Genomic DNA, 22,133 nt, shown 5'->3' with positions numbered 1-22,133 from the left:
ATTTGTGTACTCTTCTCCCCCACCTCCCATCTCTCTTTCTCTTTGTAAATCTAGCTCTAAAAGTTTGTCAATCTTATTGATATTTTATAAGCATCAAATTCTGGTTTCATTGATTTTTCTGGTTTTCAGTTATCTCTTTAATTAATTATTTTTTTTTTCATTTCTTTTCTTAGGATTTAGTGATCCCAGTGACTTTGTAAGGTAGATTAGGTTAGTGGTTTATGGACTTCTCCTTTTCAGGGTGGGATTTTATGGATAAAAATCTCCTCTAATCATTGTCTTGCCTGTTGGTGTGGGCTTGAGAAGGATGTGTATTCTGTTGTTGGGTATTTTCTTTATAGACATCTGCTGAGTGTAATTGCTCTACAGTCTTCTTCGGTTCTTTGGGTTGATACTCTGCTTGATGGTTCTCTGTATTTACTGAAAATAGGGCAGTGACATCTCCAACTGTTATTGTTCAATTATCCATTTCTGACTTCAATTCTCTGTTTTGCTTCTATTTCTTGTTACTGGGGAAGGGGATCTGTTCTATAGGTTCTTATATGTTTATAATTATGTATTTCAGGTGGATTGGGTTTCTCACCATTATGAAATATCTCCTTATCTCTATTTTTTATGTTTTGCTTTTGACTCTTTCATCAAGTTTTCAGGCAGATACTTCAATCTTCAAGATTATAATTTGCATGGTATAGATGCTTTGATTTTGTTTGTATCTTTGAATCTAAATTGTATCTCCTGTATTAGCATGTGGTAAGATCTCACTTTCTTACTCAAGCCAAATATCTATTGCTATTGATTCCACTGGTTATTTCATATTTAAAGCTGTTACTCATGTTTTCGAATTTACAGCTGGGAGCGGGTGTTGTGACACAGTGGATTAAGCTACTGCTTCAAGGCTACATCTCAGACTGGAGTGCCAATCACGGTCCTGGATACTCTGCTTTCCAAAGAGTTCCCCATTAATGTGTTGGGGAAAGCAGCAGAATATGGCCTAAGTCCTTGGGCACCTTCTATCCATGTGGAAGATCACACCAGGATGGAGTTCCCAGCTCCTGGATTCTGCCTGGCCAGACCTGGATTTTGCAAGAATTTGGAGAGTAAACCAGCAGATGGAAGATCTGGAAGATCTTATCTCTCTCTCTCCTCCTCTCTCTGTTACTCTGCCTTTCAAATAAACAAATAAATAAATAAAGGATTTACATCTGTCATTTTGCTTTGTTTCTATAATACATTTCATATATTTTTGTTCCTCCTTTATTGCTTCCTTTTCTTTCAATACTGTATCTTTGACTTTCACACTCAGGTGCATTGTACTTAAGATTTTGACTCTTTTTGCATTTATTGTATCATGGGTTTATTAGGATTCTTAGATATGTAGATTAGTGTTTTTAATACGTCTTAGAAAATTTCAGATATTATTTTCAAAAAATTTTTCCTTTATCTCGGAAAAAAAAAGCTTCGGGTTTCTCTTCCCCCTAACCTTGCAAAGGTTACAAGGCTGCAAGGCTTGAAGAATTCCCAAGAGACAAAGAGCAGGCCTCCTCTCTGGATTTACATATCAATGGGGGAGAGCTAAGGAACTGAGTCACTACAATTCAGTAGCCTAGGCAACCCAGTGGGAGTCCAGAGGAGCCAAAGACTGGAAGCTAAATACCATCAATTCTGCACAGCCTTGCCCTCCAGTGTTACTTACCCCCTGAATAAATAAAATAAATAAATAAATAAAAAGAGAGAGATTTACCACGCATAACCTGAGGGTGTCACCTTTGCACACCCTTAACCAGGAAGAACCAGGCAGAGCTCTCAGGCCGCACCCATCTCAAGCCTCCAAGGCTCCTCCAACAGCAGGCAGTCCACTTAACACGGACACAGTATAAAAAAAAAAAAAACGCACAGTGACTCAAGAAGAATTAACTATGCCGAGTAACAAACACAGAAATAGAGGGAGCAAGATCAACGATGACACTATGATGCCTCCAAATAAGCAAAACACCCCAAGCCAAGAGTATGAAGATGATGAGATAGAAGAAATGCAAGATACGGATTTCAAAAAATTTATGATAAGAACATTTAGAAGTTTTCAAAAGCAAATCCTTGAACTACAGAAATCCTTAATGGACAAGATTGAAAATCTCTCTCGTGAAAATGAAATTTTAAGGAAGAGTCAAAATGAAACTCAGAAACTAGTAGAACAGGAAAGTGTAATAGTCAAGAGAAATCAAAATGAAATGAAGAGCTCAATAGATCAAATGACAAACACATTAGAAAGCCTTAAAAACAGAATGGGTGAAGCAGAAGAGAGAATATCGGACTTAGAAGATAGAGCACAGGAAAACATACAGTCAAACCAAAGAAAAGAAGAGGAAATTAGAAATCTAAAAAATATTGTTGGGAATCTACAGGATACTATTAAAAAAACCAACATTCGAGTTCTAGGAGTTCCTGAAGGCATGGAGAGAGAGAAAGGATTGGAAGGCCTTTTTAGTGAGATACTAGCAGAGAACTTTCCAGGTTTGGAGAAGGACAGAGATATCCTAGTACAGGAAGCTCATAGAACCCCCAATAAACATGACCAAAAGAGATCCTCACCACGACACGTGGTAATTAAACTTACCACAGTGAAACATAAAGAAAAGATCCTAAAATGTGCAAGAGAGAAACGTCAGATTACTCTCAGAGGATCTCCAATCAGACTCACAGCTGACTTCTCATCAGAAACACTACAGGCTAGGAGGGAATGGCGAGACATAGCACAGGTGCTAAGAGAGAAAAATTGCCAGCCCAGAATATTATATCCTGCCAAGCTCTCATTTGTGAATGAAGGTGAAATAAAGGCCTTTCATAGCAAACAGAAATTGAAAGACTTTGTGGCCACTCGTCCGGCCCTGCAAAAGATACTTAAAGATGTGCTACACTCAGAAACACAGAAACACGGCCATCAATATGAAAGAAGGGAAAGGAAGAACACCTACCAGTAAAAGAGCATGGGAAGCTCAAAGCATATACTAGAAAATATTTCCGGGAAAATGGCAGGGCAAAGTCACTACGTATCAATAGTCACATTGAACATTAATGGTCTGAATTCTTCAGTTAAAAGACATCGTTTGGCTGACTGGCTCACAGAACACAACCCAACTATTTGTTGCCTACAAGAAACACATCTCTCTAACAAAGAGGCATGCAGACTGAAAGTGAAAGGTTGGAAAAAGATATTCCATGCCAACAGAAACCAAAAAAAAGCAGGTGTAGCCATATTAATATCAGACAAAATAAACTTTAATACAAAAACTGTTAAGAGAGACAAAGAGGGACACTATATAATGATTAAGGGTTCAATTCAACAGGAAGATGTAACTATTATAAATGTATATGCACCTAATTACAGGGCACCGGTCTATTTAAAAGATATGTTAAGGGACTTAAAGGGAGATTTAGATTCCAATACAATAGTACTGGGGGACTTCAATACTCCACTCTCAGAAATAGACAGATCATCCGGACAGAAGATCAACAAGGAAACAGCAGATTTAATCGACACTATTGCCCAAATGGATCTAACAGATATCTACAGAACTTTCAACCCTACATCTACAGACTTCACATTCTTCTCAGCAGCGCATGGAACCTTCTCTAGGATTGATCACATACTAGGCCATAAAGCAAGTCTCAGCAAATTTAAAAGAATTAGAATCATACCATGCAGCTTCTCAGACCACAGTGGGATGAAGCTGGAAATTAGCAACTCAGGAAACCCCAGAAAGTATGCAAACACATGGAGACTGAACAACATGCTCCTGAATGAACACTGGGTCATTCAAGAAATCAAAAGAGAAATCAAAAACTTTCTGGAAGTAAATGAAGACAACAACACAACATATCAAAACTTATGGGATACAGCAAAAGCAGTATTGAGAGGCAAATTTATAGCAATAGGAGCCTATATCAAGAAATTGGAAAGGTACCAAATAAATGAGCTTTCAGCGCACCTCAAGGACCTAGAAAAACTGCAGCAAACCAAACCCAAATCTAGTAGGAGAAGAGAAATAATTAAAACCAGAGAAGAAATTAACAGGATTGAATCCAAAAAAACATTACAAAAAATCAGCCAAGCGAGAAGCTGGTTTTTTGAAAAAATAAACAAAATTGACACCCCATTGGCCCAACTAACTAAAAACAGAAGAGAAAAGACCCAAATCAATAAAATCAGAGATGAAAAAGGAAACGTAACAACAGACACCACAGAAATAAAAAGAATCATCAGAAATTACTACAAGGACCTGTATGCCAGCAAACAGGAAAACCTATCAGAAATGGATAGATTCCTGGACACATGCAATCTACCAAAATTGAACCATGAAGACATAGAAAACCTAAATAGACCCATAACTGAAACAGAAATTGAAACAGTAATAAAGGCCCTCCCAACAAAGAAAAGCCCAGGACCAGATGGATTCACTGCTGAATTCTACCAGACATTTAAAGAAGAACTAATCCCATTTCTTCTCAAACTATTCAGAACAATCGAAAAAGAGGGAATCCTCCCAAATTCTTTCTATGAAGCCAGCATCACCTTAATCCCTAAGCCAGAGAAAGATGCAGCACTGAAAGAAAATTACAGACCAATATCCCTGATGAACATAGACGCAAAAATCCTCAATAAAATTCTGGCCAATAGAATACAACAACACATCAGGAAAATCATCCACCCAGACCAAGTGGGATTCATCCCTGGTATGCAGGGATGGTTCAACATTCGCAAATCAATCAATGTGATTCACCACATTAACAGACTGCAGAAGAAAAACCATATGGTTATCTCAATTGATGCAGAGAAAGCATTTGATAAAATTCAACACCCTTTCATGATGAAAACTCTAAGCAAATTGGGTATAGAAGGAACATTCCTCAATATAATCAAAGCAATTTATAAAAAACCCACAGCCAGCATCCTATTGAATGGGGAAAAGTTGGAAGCATTTCCACTGAAATCTGGCACCAGGCAGGGATGCCCACTCTCACCACTGCTATTTAACATAGTTCTGGAAGTTTTAGCCAGAGCCATCAGACAAGAAAAAGAAATCAAAGGAATACAAATCAAGAAGGAAGAAGTCAAACTATCCCTCTTTGCAGACGATATGATTCTGTACTTAGAGGATCCAAAGAACTCTACTAAGAGACTATTGGAACTCATAGAGGAGTTTGGCAAAGTGGCAGGATATAAAATCAATGCACAAAAATCAACAGCCTTTGTATACACAAGCAATGCCATAACTGAGAAAGAACTGCTAAGATCAATCCCATTCACAATAGCTACAAAAACAATCAAATACCTTGGAATAAACTTAACCAAGGACGTTAAAGATCTCTACGATGAAAATTACAAAACCTTAAAGAAAGAAATAGAAGAGGATACCAAAAAATGGAAAAATCTTCCATGCTCATGGATTGGAAGAATCAACATCATCAAAATGTCCATTCTCCCAAAAGCAATTTATAGATTCAATGCAATCCCAATCAAGATACCAAAGACATTCTTCGCAGATCTAGAAAAAATGATGCTGAAATTCATATGGAGGCACAAGAGACCTCGAATAGCTAAAGCAATCTTGTACAACAAAAACAAAGCCGGAGGCATCACAATACCAGACTTCAGGACATACTACAGGGCAGTTGTAATCAAAAGAGCATGGTACTGGTACAGAAACAGATGGATAGACCAATGGAACAGAATTGAAACACCAGAAATCAATCCAAACATCTACAGCCAACTTATATTTGATCAAGGATCTAAAACTAATTCCTGGAGCAAGGACAGTCTATTCAATAAATGGTGCTGGGAAAACTGGATTTCCACGTGCAGAAGCAGGAAGCAAGACCCCTACCTTACACCTTACACAAAAATCCACTCAACGTGGATTAAAGACTTAAATCTACGTCCTGACACCATTAAGTTATTAGAGAACATTGGAGAAACCCTTCAAGATATTGGCACAGGCAAAGAATTTCTGGAAAAGACCCGGGAGGCACAGACAGTCAAAGCCAAAATCAACTATTGGGATTGCATCAAATTGAGAAGTTTCTGTACTGCAAAAGAAACAGTCAGGAGAGTGAAGAGACAACCAACAGAATGGGAAAAAATATTTGCAAACTATGCAACAGATAAAGGGTTAATAACCAGAATCTACAAAGAGATCAAGAAACTCCACAACAACTAAACCAACAACCCACTTAAGAGATGGGCCAAGGACCTCAATAGACATTTTTCAAAAGAGGAAATCCAAATGGCCAACAGGCACATGAAAAAATGTTCAAGGTCACTAGCAATCAGGGAAATGCAAATCAAAAGCACAATGAGGTTTCACCTCACCCCGGTTAGAATGGCTCACATGCAGAAATCTACCAACAACAGATGCTGGCGAGGATGTGGGGAAAAAGGGACACTAACCCACTGTTGGTGGGAATGCAAACTGGTCAAGCCACTATGGAAATCAGTCTGGAGATTCCTCAGTAACCTGAATATAACCCTACCGTTCGACCCAGCCATCCCACTCCTTGGAATTTACCCAAAGGAGTTTAAATTGATAAACAAAAAAGCGGTCTGCACCCTAATGTTTATTGCAGCACAATTCACAATAGCCAAGACCTGGAACCAACCTAAATGCCCATCAATGGTAGACTGGATAAAGAAATTATGGGATATGTACTCTTTAGAATACTATACCGCAGTAAGAAACAACGAAATCCAGTCATTTGCAACAAAATGGAGGAATCTGGAACACATCATGCTGAGTGAAGTAAGCCAGTCCCAAAGGGACAAATACCATATGTTCTCCCTGATCAGTGACAACTGACTGAACACCAAAAAGGAAACCTCCTGAAGTGAAATGGACACTATGAGAAATGGTGACTTGATCAGCATAGCCCTGACTGCTAATGGACAACTTAATACATTATCCCTCTTAGTAGTTTTTTTGTCTGTTCTACTTAATATGACTGGTTTAATTCTGTAATTATCACACAGTTATTCTTAAGTGTTGAAAATTAACTGAAATGTGATCCCTGTTAAACATAAGAGTGGGAATAAGAGAGGGAAGAGATGTATAATTTGGGGCATGCTCGGGCTGACTTGCCCCAATTGGTAGAGTTGGAAACATACCAGGGGATTCCAGTTCAATCCCATCAAGGTGGCATGTGCCAATGCCATCTCACTATTCCAAGTGATCAATTTCAGTTCACAATTGATCATAATGAAAGGACTAAGAGTCAAAGGGAGCACATAAACAAGTCTAGTATCTGCTAACACTAACCGATAGAATAAATAAAGGGGAGAGTGATCCAACATGGGAAGTGAGATACTCAGCAGACTCATAGAATGGCGGATGTCCTAAATAGCACTCTGGCCTCAGAATCAGCCCTAAAGGCACTCGGATCTGGCTGAAAAGCCCATGAGAGTATTTCAGGCATGTAAAGCCAAGACACTCTGGCAAAAAGATCTCAGTGAGTGAGATCCCAGTGGAAAGAACAGGTCTTCAAAGAGGGAGGTGCCTTTCTCTGAAGGGAGGAGAGAACCTCCACTTTGACTATGACCGTGTCTAAACAAGATAAGAGTCAGAGAACTCAAGGGGCTTCCATAGCCTTGGAAACTCATGACTGGTGCATAGGGAGATTACTGATGCCATAAACAGGAGTGTCAATTTGTAAAGTCAACAACAGGAGTCACTGTGCACTTACTCCTCATGTAGGATCTCTGTCCTTAATGTGCTGTACACTGAGGCTTAATGCTATAACGAGTACTCAAACAGTATATTTCACTTTGTGTTTCTATGGGGGTGCAAACGATTGAAATCTTTACTTAATGTATACTAAACTGATCTTCTGTAAAAAAAAAAAAAAAAAAAGAAAGAAATTATCAATTCCCAACTTGACTCTCACTGGGATTAAACATGACAATAGGTCTGATCTGATTTCATCATCATTTAAAAAAAATCATCTATTATTTTTCACTTTATGTTTCTGTGTGGGAGCAAACTGTTGAAATCCTTACTTAAGGTATACTAAGCTGATCTTCTGTATATTAAGATAATCGAAAATGAATCTTGATGTGAATGGAAGGGGAGAGGGAGTGGGAAAGGGGAGGGTTGTGGGTGGGAGGGACGGTATGGGGGGGGGAAGCCATTGTAACCCATGAGTCGTACTTTGGAAATTTATATTCATTAAATAAAAGATAAAAAAAAATTTTTTTCCTTTATCTCTCCTGTCCCACTCATTCTACATACATTGGCTTGTATATATGGCATCCCATATTTGTTTTAGACTGTGTTCATTTTTCTTAATACTTTTTTCTCTTTGTTCTTCAGGTCACATAATCTCTTTTGATTTGTCTTCAAGTTTTCTTCCTTCCTTCCTTCCTTCCTCCCTCCCTCCCTCCCTCCCTCCTACCCACCCTTCCTCCCTCCCTCCCTCCCTCCCTCCCTTCTTCTCTCTCTCTCTTTCTTTCTTTTTCCAATTCTTGTGTATATGGAGCCCCTCTTGTGTTTTTATGATTATTTTGTGCTTTTTCTCATTTTTATTCTGTTGTTTTAGGTAGGTTTTGTCCTTGTATTAATGTTCTCTATTTGATAGGATGTTGTCATGATACCTTTCTTTACTGCTTCAAGCAGTGTTTCATTAAGTTTTTGAACATCCTTATAACAGCTTCTTTATATTCTTAGTCTGCTAAACATATTATCTGGATCTCTCCAAAGGCAGTTTTTATTGCTTGCTATTTTTTTAGATATGGATTACACTTTTATATTTCTTTTGTGTGCCTCACAATTTTGGGTTGAAAACTGAACATTTAAATAGTACTTGTATATTGTACCAACCTTGGATATTGATTCCTGAAGGATTTGCTATTTTCTTTTCTTTTTATTTATTTGCTGAGTGCCTTGGCTGAATTTATGAACTTGCTTCTTGATTGCACTTGTCCAGGGAAGAGTTCCTGAGGGCAGGACCTGTAACAGAACTTGGTGAGGAAGGTGTATAAAGGAGTGCATCATGGTTTAAATGCTTTAGTTCTTATCAAACCAACGTTTAGCAGATGTTCATGAATGAATGTTTCTCTGTTTGATGTATTCACTTAGAAAAACTTCCAGAGACTTCAGGTACTTTTAAAACACAATTTTTATCAGTTAAATGTTTGCTCAGAGCAATCTCCATGTAGTTCCTTATTTTGTCATTCTGGAAGTCCTACCTCTCTTTAGTTTCATTCTGTCATTAATTTGAAGTTATTCTAGTCCCTGTTAAGTAAGCGAGTGAAAATTATTTCTGTGATAAGCTCTTGGCATTAACCTAAATCGCTGAGAATTTCTGACATGTGCCCAAGTTAAAAACGGAAATCATTGACACCAGCTTAATCTATCTTCCAGCAAGAGTCCAAGTCTCTGTGAGAAAGCTGTATGAGCACTGGGCTTATACCAAGGCACTGGTTTCAACACAGAGATCGATTGAGGTGTCCATTTAGATATTTGTGGAAGCATCTGACTACAGCGTGGAGACACACAGGTTCAGTTCCCCAAATGTATCTGTGGACACTTAGCAGAACTGCTCTCTCATCTAGTAAGAAAAAAAAAGATGAAGAGTAAGATAAGAAATAGAGCTTTTGCATTTAAAATAAAAGGTTTATACATCAACTGAAAAAAACACAGGTAAAGATCAGAGCACAATCTATTGAATAGTTAATAGTGATTAATCGTGTTATGTTAGTATTGTGAAAAACACAGAATTTTGAGACTATTTTGAAGTAGAAGAAAGAAAATAACTAGAGTGATACAGAAGAATGCCTCGAATATTTTATTTTTATTTCCAGGGGAGAGAAAGCAGCATTTCATTAAGTCTTCTAGTATGCTCTCAGATTTTCCAGTTAGAGTCTTTTTGTTTCCTATTATGTGAATTTTAGGATAGTATTTCAAAATATTTGTTGAATATATAGTTAAAAGTTTATAGAGCGGGCATTTGGTGCAGTGCTTAAGACACTGCTTGGGATGCCAGAGTCCATCAGAGGGCCTAGTTCAATATTCAGCTGTGTTCCTATTGGTGTGCGCCTTCTGAGACAGCAATAGAGACACAATTACTTGGCTCCCTGCCACCCATGTAGGAAACCCAGATGGACTTTCCAGCTTGTGGCTTCAGCCTGGCCCAGCCTGGCTGTTGTAGGCATTTCAAAAGTGAACCAACAGATGGGCTGTCGGTCTCTCTCCTTAGCTTGTAGCTACAACTTTAACATCTACTTTTATTTTTATGTCACTCTATCAGCTTCTTATGTGTGTCTCTTCTCTATATGTTTCTTATCTTGTAAAGACACTTGTCATTGAAATTGAAACTCACTTGAAAACTCCAGGATGATATTGTCTTGAGATTCTTACTTACAGCTACTAAGACTCTTTTCCAAATGTGTACACAGATTCTCAAGATGAGGACGAGGTGTGTATATATATATGTGGGACCTCCATTCAATCTGCTACTACAGAAGTGGGTCTTGAAGGAGAGAAATGGAATGAAACAGAGATTCTGCATGGACCTGCATGAGAATATGGTGAACCTAGGAACGTGCAAAACTCAGTGGCAAGTAACCAAGTTTCAGCCACCAGAGGCTGGAAAAAGAGAGAGAATACTGTTGCTTAGAGCCTTTGGAGATGTGTAACTCTGCTGATACCTTACTTTCAGAGTTTTGGCATCCAGAATTGTGAGAGAATGAGTTCTGTGGCTGGAAGCCATCTAGTTGGTGGTAATTTTCGACAGTAGTCGCATGACAGAAATGCCTACTTGTACCTCATGCTCTCACTTCAGCATTTAGTGTGCATCTTTCTAACCCAATATCCACATGCATTATGAGAACATTTGTGGATCCTTGATAAATGCCTTGTTTTATTAGCAATTAAAGGAAGGTAAGTGTCAAATGGCTACAAGGCAACTAAATGTACCAAGAAAATGTGCTGATTGTTCCAGACCAGTTGCAAGGAAAATAATCTACCTGCTTAGAAATTATGTTTCCAAGCTTGTTAACTATAACCTCAGTGTGTGTATTGAATTAATAAAGTGAAAATATCCTTTGACTGCCAAGAAGGAAAAGAGGTGTACTCAGGGGTTGCTAGAGATGTTATACCTGGCTTCAGTGGTTGTAGACAGCAATTTAGTAATGTAGGGTAAGAATCATAAAGATGACCATTTGCCTTGGTAATGCTATTTGAGGATTAAATCTAAAAGAAATAATATAGAAGAGGATAGAAAAAAAAATCTTTCAAGGATTTTCTATACATAAGAATCAAAGCAAAGTAACAACAAAACCAAACAGCAAACCCTGGAGTAGTCTGAAGACCAAACTGTGGGCTGGTAGCTAGAGTATGTCCAATTCATTCATGTAGTGAATTTTATTTTTTAAAAATTTTCCAGGTTATTTTAAAAATTATTTTAATTTTTAATTAAGTTTTAACAGATTCAATGTGGCTTGTAGGTACAAGCCTAAGAACATAATATTCCCTTCCTCTCTCCCACCTTCTCTCCCCATCTCCCTACCATCCTCCTTCCTTCTCCCTTTCTTTCCATCTTGTTTTAGTTTTTGAGATAACATATCTTAAATTTACATTACAGGAAAAAGGCTTAGTCCTTCTCAGAATAAGAAGTTTAAAAAGTATAGAGTAAAAAAAAAAAAAAAAAGGTTTAGTGGGAATATAGAAAATGGCTATAAATAATAATTAAACAGAAAAACGACCATTTCACCCACATGTAATAAATTTTAAAGTAATCACAGAACATTAAAACTATAGTAATATAACATTCTGAATCATGGGTTTGACAAAGGCATAAGACACTTTTTTTTAACTTTTATTTAGTAAATATAAATTTCCAAAGTACAGTTTATGGATTACAATGGCTTTATTTATTTATTTGAGAGGTAGAGTTACAGACAGTGAGAGAGAGAGACAGAGAGAAAGGTCTTTCATCTGCTGGTTCACGCCCCAACTGGCCACAACGGCTGGAGCTGAGCCAATCTGTAGCCAGGAGCCAGGAGCTTCTTCCGGGTCTCCCACATGGGTGCAGGGGCCAGAGGACTTGGGCCATTTTCTGCTGCTTTCTCAGGCCATAGCAGAGAGCTGGATGGGAAGAGGAGCAGCTGGGACTAGAACCAGTGCCCATATGGGATGCCAGCACCGCAGGCAGAGGATTAACCTACTGTGCTGGATCAGAAGTGGAGCAGCCTGGTCTTGAACCAGTACCCATATGGGATGCGGGCGCTTCAGGCCAGGGCATTAACCCACTGTGCCTGTCAGTTTTTGCTTACCTGGAAAATACCTTATTTCTCCTTCATTTTTTTTTTTTTTTTTTTTTTTTGACAGGCAGAGTGGACAGTGAGAGAGAGACAGAGAGAGAAAGGTCTTCCTTTGCCGTTGGTTCACCCTCCAATGGCCGCCGCTGCAGCCGGCGCACCGCGCTGATCCTGGCAGGAGCCAGGAGCCAGGTGCTTTTCCTGGTCTCCCATGGGGTGCAGGGCCCAAGCACCTGGGCCATCCTCCACTGCACTCCCTGGCCATAGCAGAGAGCTGGCCTGGAAGAGGGGCTACCGGGACAGAATCCGGTGCCCCGACCGGGACTAGAACCCGGTGTGCCGGCGCCGCAAGGTGGAGGATTAGCCTATTGAGCCACGGCGCCGGCTTTATTTCTCCTTCATTTTTAAAGGGAACTTTGCTAGTTATAATATTCAGGAATGGAAGTTTTTTTTTTTTTTTTTTTTTTCCTTTTAAGACCTCGTGTATACCATCACTCTATCTTCTAGCTTACAGGGTTTTTGCTGAGAAGTCTCATATTAATCTAATTGGTTTTCCTTTATATGTAACTCGATACTTTTCTCTTGCTGTCTTTAGGATTCTCTCCTTGTCTCTAACTTTTGGCAATTTGATGACAGTATGCCTTGGAGAAGACCTTGTTTGTTGAGACTGCTTGGGGTTCTTTGAGCTTCTTGTATCTGGATATCCATATCTCTTTCAAGAGGTAGGAAACTTTCAACTATTTCATTTAGCAGGTTCTCAGTGGCTTTTTTCCTTTGGTTCCATTTCAGGAAAACCTGTAATACAATATTTGGTCATTTAACCGTGCCCCTTATTTTGAGTAAACTTGCTTCATAATTTTTAATTCTTTTCTGTTTATTTTTGTATGGGTAATTTCAAAATTCTTTTTCTCAAGAGATTCTTCTTCTGTTTGGTCTGTCCTGCTTTTAAAGCTTTCAGTTGTATTTTTTATCAAATATTTTATTTATTTTATTTATTTTTTTAACTTTTATTTAATGATTTTATTTATTTATTTATTTGAGAGGTATAGTTACAGACAATGAGAGGGAGAGACAGAGAGAAAGATCTTCTGTCTGCTGGTTCACTCCCCGAATGGCCGCAATGGCTGGAGCTGAGCTGATTTGAAGCCAGGAGCCAGGAGCTTCTTCCAGGTTTCCTACACTGCTGCAGGGGCCCAAGTGCGTGGGCCATCTTCAACTGCTTTCCCAGGCCACAGCAGAGAGCTGGATTGGAAGAGAGCAGTTGGGACTAGAATAGCACACATATGGGATGCTGGCGCCATAGGAGGATTAACCTACTGCGCCACATCGCTGGCCCCCTCAGTTGTATTTTTTTATTTCACTAGTTGAAGATTTCATCTCCAAAATTTGTATTTTTCTTCTCAATGATTTTTATCTCCTTGGTAATATTTTCATTCATGTCACTCATTGACTTCCCCATTTCTTTAATCTATCTGTATTTTCTTGCGTGCTGTGGAGTTTCCTTACAATCATTATTTTGAATTCTACATCTGCCATTTCATAGATTTCCTTCATATAGGATCTAATTCTGGAATATTATTATGTTCTTTTGAAGACAGCATGCTACCTTGCTTCTTCCTGTCTCCTGTGTCTCTACATTGACATCTGCCCATCTGGTCTACTCTTCTCTTCTTTTTTATTGAGTGGGTTTCATTAGAAGAGAGTTTATGTTTTCACTGGAATGCCGGGTATCACTTGGCTTGTCACTTTGGCTTTGGTTCTAGGTGAGCCCAGGAGTGTAGTCTCTGAGTGATTTCTTTTGTCTTTTTTTTATTTTTTTTTTTATTTTTATTTTTTTTGACAGGCAGAGTGGACAGTGAGAGAGACAGAGAGAAAGGTCTTCCTTTGCCGTTGGTTCACCCTCCAATGGCCGCCGCAGCCGGCGCACCGCGCTGATCCGATGGCAGGAGCCAGGTGCTTCTCCTGGTCTCTCATGGGGTGCAGGGCCCAAGGACTTGGGCCATCCTCCACTGCACTCCATAGCAGAGAGCTGGCCTGGAAGAGGGGTTAAGCGGGACAGAATCCGGCGCCCCGACCGGGACTAGAACCCGGTGTGCTGGCGCCGCTAGGTGGAGGATTAGCCTAGTGAGCTGCAGCACCGGCTTCTTTTGTATAATCAATGTCAGCTGTGTCTGAGTGACACAGTGATGTAGTCTACTGCAGTTCAAAGGGAGAGAAGTGTGACTTTGAGATGAATAAGGGTTTCCTTGGGTGTGTATCTCTGATCCACAAAAGTTCAGTGTCAGTTACCCTGACCACTGTGGTAAGCAGGACCGCATTATTCATGCTGATGGAGATAAGGATGGTTGTTTCCTTATCCATCTGGCAAAGTTGAGTGATGCCAGGGATTATGGCATCAATTGCTGTGGCTTTAGGACTGTGTGATGCAGATGGACCCTTCCTCGGCTCTGCTAGGAGAGTCCAACTGGTGTTGTGGCTTATACTACCAACAGCTCTAGTCCTAGGACTAGGAACGTGAATTGAACTCTGTTCCATTTCTTCCGGGTGACTACAAATTGTACAGAAGATTTTTCTCTAGAGGGTATGAGTCCAGAGAGGTAGAATGTCCACCAGGTAGATTCCTGTGGCACCAAGAAATTTAGAATAAATTATTACAGTCCTGGTGTTGCAGGGTATAGTGGAGTCATTATCCAGATTTCTTAGGGTGGAGCAGATTTTTTATGGGCTACTTCTGGTGTTAGCCCCCAGAAGCTAAGGTGAATTCACCTGGCTCACATAAAGTGCATGACCATAGCTCTGGGGCTAATGCCTCTAAAACCTCCCACAGTTGTAGGAACAGAACAGAGGTGTGCTGCACGACATTAAAAATGGAAAAATCTTCCATGTTCATGGATTAGAAGAATCAACATCATCCAAAGGTCCATACTGCCAAAAGCAATTTACAGATCCAGTGAGATCCCAATCAAAATACCAATGACATTCTTTGCAGATATAGGAAAAAAATGATGCTAAAATTTATATGGAAACACAAGAGAACCTGAATAGCTAAAAGCAGTCTCATACAGCAAAACCAAAAGACAGAGGCATCACACTACCTGACTTTAGGACATACCACAGGGCAGTTATAGTCAAAACAGCTCTTACATTTTTTTTTTTTTTTTTGGACAGGCAGAGTGGACAGTGAGAGAGAGAGAGAGAGAGACAGAGAGAAAAGGTCTTCCTTTGCCGTTGGCTCACCCCCCAAATGGCCACTACGGCCGGCGCGCTGCACCAATCCGAAGCCAGGAGCCAGGTGCTTCTCCTGGTCTCCCATGGGGTGCAGGGCCCAAGCACTTGGGCCATCCTCCACTGCACTCCCGGGCCACAGCAGAAAGCTGGACTGGAAGAGGAGCAACCAGGACAGAATCCGGAGCCCCGACTAGGACTAGAACCCCGGGGTGCCGGCACCACAGGCAGAGGATTAGCCTATTGAGCCGTGGTGCTGAAAAGCTCTTACATTTTTAAAACCTATCTTTTCAAGATCATCACCATTATAAAATGATTTATTTATTTATTTTGAAGGAGTTATGGAGAGATAGGGAGAGACAAGGGGAGAGAGATCCCCCATCCGCCAGTTCACATTCAAGTTGACTGCAATGGCCAAGGCATGGGCCCAAGCACTTGGGTCATATTCTACTGCTTTTCCCAGCCCATTAACAGGTAGCTGGTTCAGAAGTGGAGCGGCTGAGATATGAACTGGCACCCATTTGGGATTCTAGCATCACAGGTAGCAACTTTACCTGCTACATCACAACACTGACCCCAAGATCAGCATTTTGATTGAGTGGTCCATGTGTTTTCTACAGTCCTTTGATTCAAACTTTCTTTTAAAATATATCATCTTTTTACTTCACCTTCCTTCTAAAGTAAAATAAGAGGGCAGAATAATTTAGTAATTATCACATATAACTGGTAATTTAGATAATCATAGTAGATGTAATAGAACATTTTCATATCAAGTCATGAGAAAAAACACAAAAGTGTAAAATGCGATAATTGGTGTATGTGTCCTTATTGTCTAGCTTGGGATGCTAACAGTTTTCCTATGTAGCATATAATCTTTCATTACCTCATTTTATTAAGTATAGCTGGGACAAAAAGATATTGAGTTATCTGTTCATGGACACCAACCATTTGGGGATTGGTTTGTTTCTTTAAAAAAAAAAACATATCTATCTATCTATCTCAAAAGCTAAATTACAGGTGGTGAGGCACAACAACTCCGGCCGTTGTGGCCATCTGGGGAGTGAACCAGCGGATGTAAGACCTCTCTCTCCTCCCTGCCTCTCCTTCTCTCTGTGTAACTCCAACTTTCAAATAAATAAATAAATCTTTAGAAAAAAAAAGCTGAATTACAGAGAGAGAAGGTGAGACAGAGACAGAGGGAAAGAAAAGAGACCTTCTATCTTTCTATCTGCAGTTCACTCCCCAAATGGTTGCAATGGCCAGTACTTGGGCCAGGCCTAAGCTAGGAGCCAGGTGCTTCATCTGGGTCTTCCATGTGGGTATAGGAACCCAAGGACCTGGGTCGTCTTCTGCTGCTTTCCCAGGGCATTAGTAGGGAGCTGGCTTGGAAGTGGAGCAGCTAGGACTTGCACTGGTACCCATATGTGATGCAGTGCTGCAGATGGCTGCTTAACCAGCTGAGCCACAGTGCTGGCCTGGGCATTCGGTTCTTTTTTTTTTTTTTTTTTTTTACATTGTTTTAAAGATTCATTATTCATTTGAAAGTCAGAATTACACATAGAGAGAGGAGAGGCAGAGAGAGTGATCCTCCATCTGCTGGTTCACTCCCCAGATGGCCGCAATGGCTGGAGCTGTGCCGATCTGAAGCCAGGAGCCAGGAGCTTCTTCCGGGTCTCCCATGTAGGTGCATGGGCCTAAGGTCTTGGGCCATCTTCCACTGCCTTCACAGGCCACAGCAGAGAGCTGGATTGGAAGAGGAGCAGCCAGGACTCGAACCAGCATCCATATGGATGCTGGCGCTTCAGGCCAGGACATTAACCCTCTGTGCCACAGTGCCGGCCCCCGCCTGGGGATTCAATTCTATAAGTCACCTGAAAGACTTGTCTGCTTATCTCATACCTTATGTTTTCTAATAAAAATAATTAAGAAAGACATCATTTCCTTTCAAATGAATTCGAAGCTCTGTGGCCAGGCTTTATCCAATGGCTTATATCAGAGGTTCTCACATTTGAAGTGCATCAAGATCTCTGGACGGGCGTAGACTTCTGAGTCCCTTCCCCAGAGTTTCTGACCCTGACACAGAGCCTGAGGTTTTATCCGAGTTTTTGTTTGTTTATTTCTATGAAGCTTCCTGATTATGTTGATGCTTAGGATGTGGGGACACCACCTGGAGAACTACTGGCATGAATAATGAAGATGTTTCTTATTTTAAATGACAAGAAACCAAGGGGCAGGGCAGTTCCAGAGTTGGATAATTAATCAGCTAGAGTAATCTCAATCTATCAGTGTTGCTTCCCTATTCTGTCAGTCACGGTATAGCTGCTGCGATACAATGTATCTTATGATAAAACAGGGCTGTCCAGTGAAAGTAGAGGGGCTGGCCGTCTTTTCTGATATTCCTCTTTTAATCCATGGGGAAATCCTTCCTAGATGTCCTTAGAAGCTCTCTCCCTGGTCACAAATGAGCCATTTACCCATTAACCTATCATTAGCAAGCTTAATAGAATTCTCATGCTGGATTTGGATGAGTTATGATTTGTCTCTGAGCAGGAGGTGGAGTCACTTTTCTGGGCACATTAGCCAGTACAGGAAGCTGAGCATCCAAATATTCCCATGCCTTGGGCAGATAAGGATTGCTGGGAAAAGGATTTGGGACTGGTGAACAGTAGCATTTTCTCTGTTGGGCACTCAAGATCTTAACAGCTTAGCTTGATGATGGCAGTAAATGCAGACATAAGAAATGCTTCTCAAAGTGTGTTCTTTCTGCTGCTAAATGAAGATCCCAGTTAAGATTCTATCCTGGGATGGTTCTATATCAGTAGTCTACTCTTAGAAGAGTATAGCTTGCCCCAAAGACGTGAGTTGATTTCCCTGATAAATTAACCAAGCTGATTGGGAACAGGATTTCTGAGTTTCGAATTGCTTGCTAAGAAAGAATTAGAAGAGGCGATGCATGTCTAGCAGCCTGAGTGAGAACATAGCTCTAAGAAAGGCTGAGGGAGTAGGAGGTGACCAAAACTCATCCCCAGAGAGACAAGCCTTTCTGTTCCACATACTTCCCCTACTCCCTTGTTCTTCCCCTTGTTCCCCTTTGCAGCTAACCCATAATATGATAGCAAAGGGACTGGAATTACAGATATTATGGCCAGAGAAAAATTCCAACAAAAGGAGAAAATAACAGATGAATTCAGTACATTTATTGTAGAATATCTATAGATTCCTAAATGTGTCTTTGAGAGATGTAGAAATTACTTTTTTTCCCCGTGCCAGGTGACTTGTAGCCCATAGTAGTGAAATCAATAATTCTTGGCCTGTATAGATGATATCTTAGTACTAGTAAATGAGTAAACTATAACAAAATAATTAGAAAGTGATGTTTTGATTATTTATTATCATTGTTTTAAATATAATTCATTTAATTACAGGCTTACATGCATGTCTCTTTAATAATGGTGTTTAACTGGCTCACAGATTTCTTAAAAATTTATGAGTTACTATGAACCAGCCTCAGTATGCAACTGGCTAAATTATACATGAAGAGGTACATTGGGCCTCTTTAAGCCGAGTCCAGAGGCATTCTTGCTTCTATAGAATCTCTACTTTATCTTTTTCCTACTGCTGAAATGAGGGGCTTCTCATTGTATGTCATTCTGCTTCTTGCAGAACCCAGGTCCCCGTGACTATCTATTACCCCATGTTGACGTCGTGTTTCAGCTATAATGCAAGCCACAAAATGACAAAGTAGATGAAAATATGAAACTCTGTTTAATCCTTCTCCTTGTGTTTGTATGAACTCTTTTTCCTACCCAAAGGCTATAGCACTCAGTTTTTAGGTCCATTTATTGCTCCTCAAACATCATTTGATGTAAGCCCAAGCTTTCCTCTCAATGTTAGAGTTATGATAGAAAGAGAAGAAAGATAAAGTCATTGGTTGTAGTGAGGGAGAACAGAGATTAGGTTTAGGACTACAAGGTTTATCCATCCTGATCTCAAAAAACTATGTGAAAATAAGAGAATTTTTTTACTGGCAATCAACTTAAAAATAAAAGAACCTTAGATGTTATTATGTAATTCCTTCATACATCAGTGATCATAGTTCTGTATCTTTTTTGGTTTTTTTATTTATCTTAAATTTTATTTAAGGTACACAAGTTTCATGTATTTCATATATGCAGATTTAGGAACATAGTGATACTTCCCACCCACCCTCCCTTCTGCCCACACTCAAACCCTTCTTCTTCTTGTCTCACATTCCCACTCTTAATTTTTATAAAGATCTATCTTCAATTTAGTTTATAAGGTTAATCCTACATGAAGTAAAGAGTTCAACAAATAGTGTGAAGAAAAAAAAAAACAGTGTTTCTCAACAGTAGAGACAAGGTCTATAAACATTCATTGAATTTCAAAATGTCTATTTCACTCCAAGACATTACATTTTAGGTACTCTATTAGTTCTCCCATATCAAGAGAAACATGATATTTATACTTTTGGGACTGGCTTATTTCACTAAGTATAATGGTTTCCAGTTTAATCCATTTTGTTGCAAAAGATAGCATTTCATTTTTTTTTTACAGCTGAGTAGCTCTCTATAGTGTATATATACCATAATTTTTTTATCTACTCATCAGCTGATGGACATCTGGGTTGATTCCATATCTTAGCTAATGTGCATTGAGCTGCTATAACATAGGGTTACATACTGTTTCATCTGCTGATTTCTTTGGGTTTGTGTAAATTCCCAGAAGTGTGATGGCTGGATCATATAGTAGGTCCATATTGAGATTTCTGAGGTATTTCCATATTATCCTCCACAGTGTGGCTATACTGGTTTATATTCCCACAAAATTCAGAAGACATTTTGTGGCTTATCTTCTCATTATTTGGTCTCTAGGAAAATAGGTATTACTCTCCCCTGCTTCCTGCTGAATGTCCAAAATGTGTAAAGTGTACAGATAACTGGGCATCATAGATGGATGGTTTGTATATATACATATATATACATACAAATATACAGTGTATATGGGGACTATATATGAAACAATATATATGAAATTATATATAACAATTCAGTCCATAAAATGATACAGCAGGTGACAATATTGAACTCTATTTAATCCTTCTCTGTATTCATACAAACTCCTCTGACTCACTCACAAGGTCAAAAATACATACATATCTTATATTTTCTGGTTTTTTAGCACCAGAGTGTATTAAAAGAACTTGAATGGGCCTTCCTCTGCACTTCAGATGAATAAAGAGTTTCCCAAAAGACTTTAGAGGAGAAGCAGAAACCAAATTATAGGGAAGGACAGCTGTTGAGTGAAAGTGAATCATGGGAAAAGGAAGTGTGGTGCGGTGATGCAAGCTTAGCTTCAGGAGCACGTGCTCTAGGGAGAGCTGTGGTCTGTGGGCTCACCTGCTCTGTGAGGAAGAGCAATACGTGTAAAATACCTTCTCCAGAAAATCCTCCCAATTGTTGCAGGCTTGTGGTGGGTTGAGTATCCAATCACCCTCTCCCCTGAAATGATATGCCCACCACATCCCGGAACCTGTAATTTGACCTTATTTGGAAAAAGGGTGTTTGAAGGTGCATTTGAACCTGAGGTCCAATAATAGGTGTTTGTGTAAGGGACACAAGAGGATAAGATCACTTCAGGCTGAAGACAGAGAGAGATAGGAGTTGTGCTGTCATGATCCAACAATACCAGAAGCCTCCAAGAAAGGAAGTGGCAAGGAAGGAGTTTTTCCTAGGGCCTTTGGAGGTTACACAGTCCTGCTAACCTTGGAACTATGCTTGTGGTCTCCTGAGCTGTGACGAAAATTTGGTGTTGTCAGCCATGCAGTTTGTGGTAATTAACTATAGCAGTGATAGGGAACCAATATAAGGTTGGATAAGGTAATAAGCTGTGGATTACTAAGGTTACACCTGACTCTTGGGAGATGTCCTCTGAGAACTGACCACAAGAAGAAGGACAAGCACTTTTCACTGGGAGAAGGGGAGAGTAGAAATAAGGAGACAGAAAATGAAGCAGCTTTGTTTGCAAGTGTGCAAAGAATAGACACACTACGACCTTAAGTATGGCCAGTATGCACATACAGTATGGTGGGCAACGAAGATGTCAAGAATGTGATGAGTAGAGTGAGTAGAGCTGGAAGGTATGGGTAAGAAGAGCAGCAAAGGTACAGGGAAACCGGAGTCTGTACCTGGGCTTCTCTGTAAGATATGCTCCTCCCTCTGACAGTCAAACTACACAGCAAGGGGAAGGCTGGAAACTGTGAATTAACAGCATGGCAGTTGATCCAGCATACTTAAGAACAAAATATTAAAGTAAAAACGTTGGAGAGTTCAAAGGGATATTTTGGTTCCATATATTTCATTTAATGAATAACAGAAATACAGTGCTACGTTTTACAGATTACTATGGGGATAAGTCTTTTGATTATTGTTGCCCCTATGGACAGAACCATCTATCAGTACAGGTACTGTGAAAATCTTTTCCAAATCAAAAAGCTGAAAACATCTCTGACACTGATGTTGTGCCTCTTTGGGTAATAAATAGTAGTCAGGCAGAAATGGTTTGGATGACAGGATGCTGAAAATTT

At 39.7% G+C, this 22,133-nt stretch overlaps 1 long non-coding RNA gene across 1 annotated transcript in view; it reads left to right on the top strand.

Moving 5' to 3' along the window:
• The window catches only part of LOC103350359 (uncharacterized), an 80,973-nt gene extending 79,765 nt beyond the window's left edge, over positions 1 to 1,208 (top strand). Inside the window, exon 2 of the long non-coding RNA XR_016233324.1 lies at positions 850 to 1,208. This is a non-coding gene — a long non-coding RNA (uncharacterized LOC103350359). The remainder of the gene's footprint in view (positions 1 to 849) is intronic.
• Positions 1,209 to 22,133: the final 20,925 nt, after the last annotated feature.

This window comes from Oryctolagus cuniculus, chromosome 4, assembly GCF_051225735.1.
Source record: "Oryctolagus cuniculus isolate XC-2025 breed Fujian yellow rabbit chromosome 4, ASM5122573v1, whole genome shotgun sequence".
Lineage (NCBI taxonomy): Eukaryota > Metazoa > Chordata > Mammalia > Lagomorpha > Leporidae > Oryctolagus > Oryctolagus cuniculus.
The sequence above is the reverse complement of the archived record's forward strand: the minus strand, read 5'-3'. Positions and strand labels throughout refer to the sequence as shown.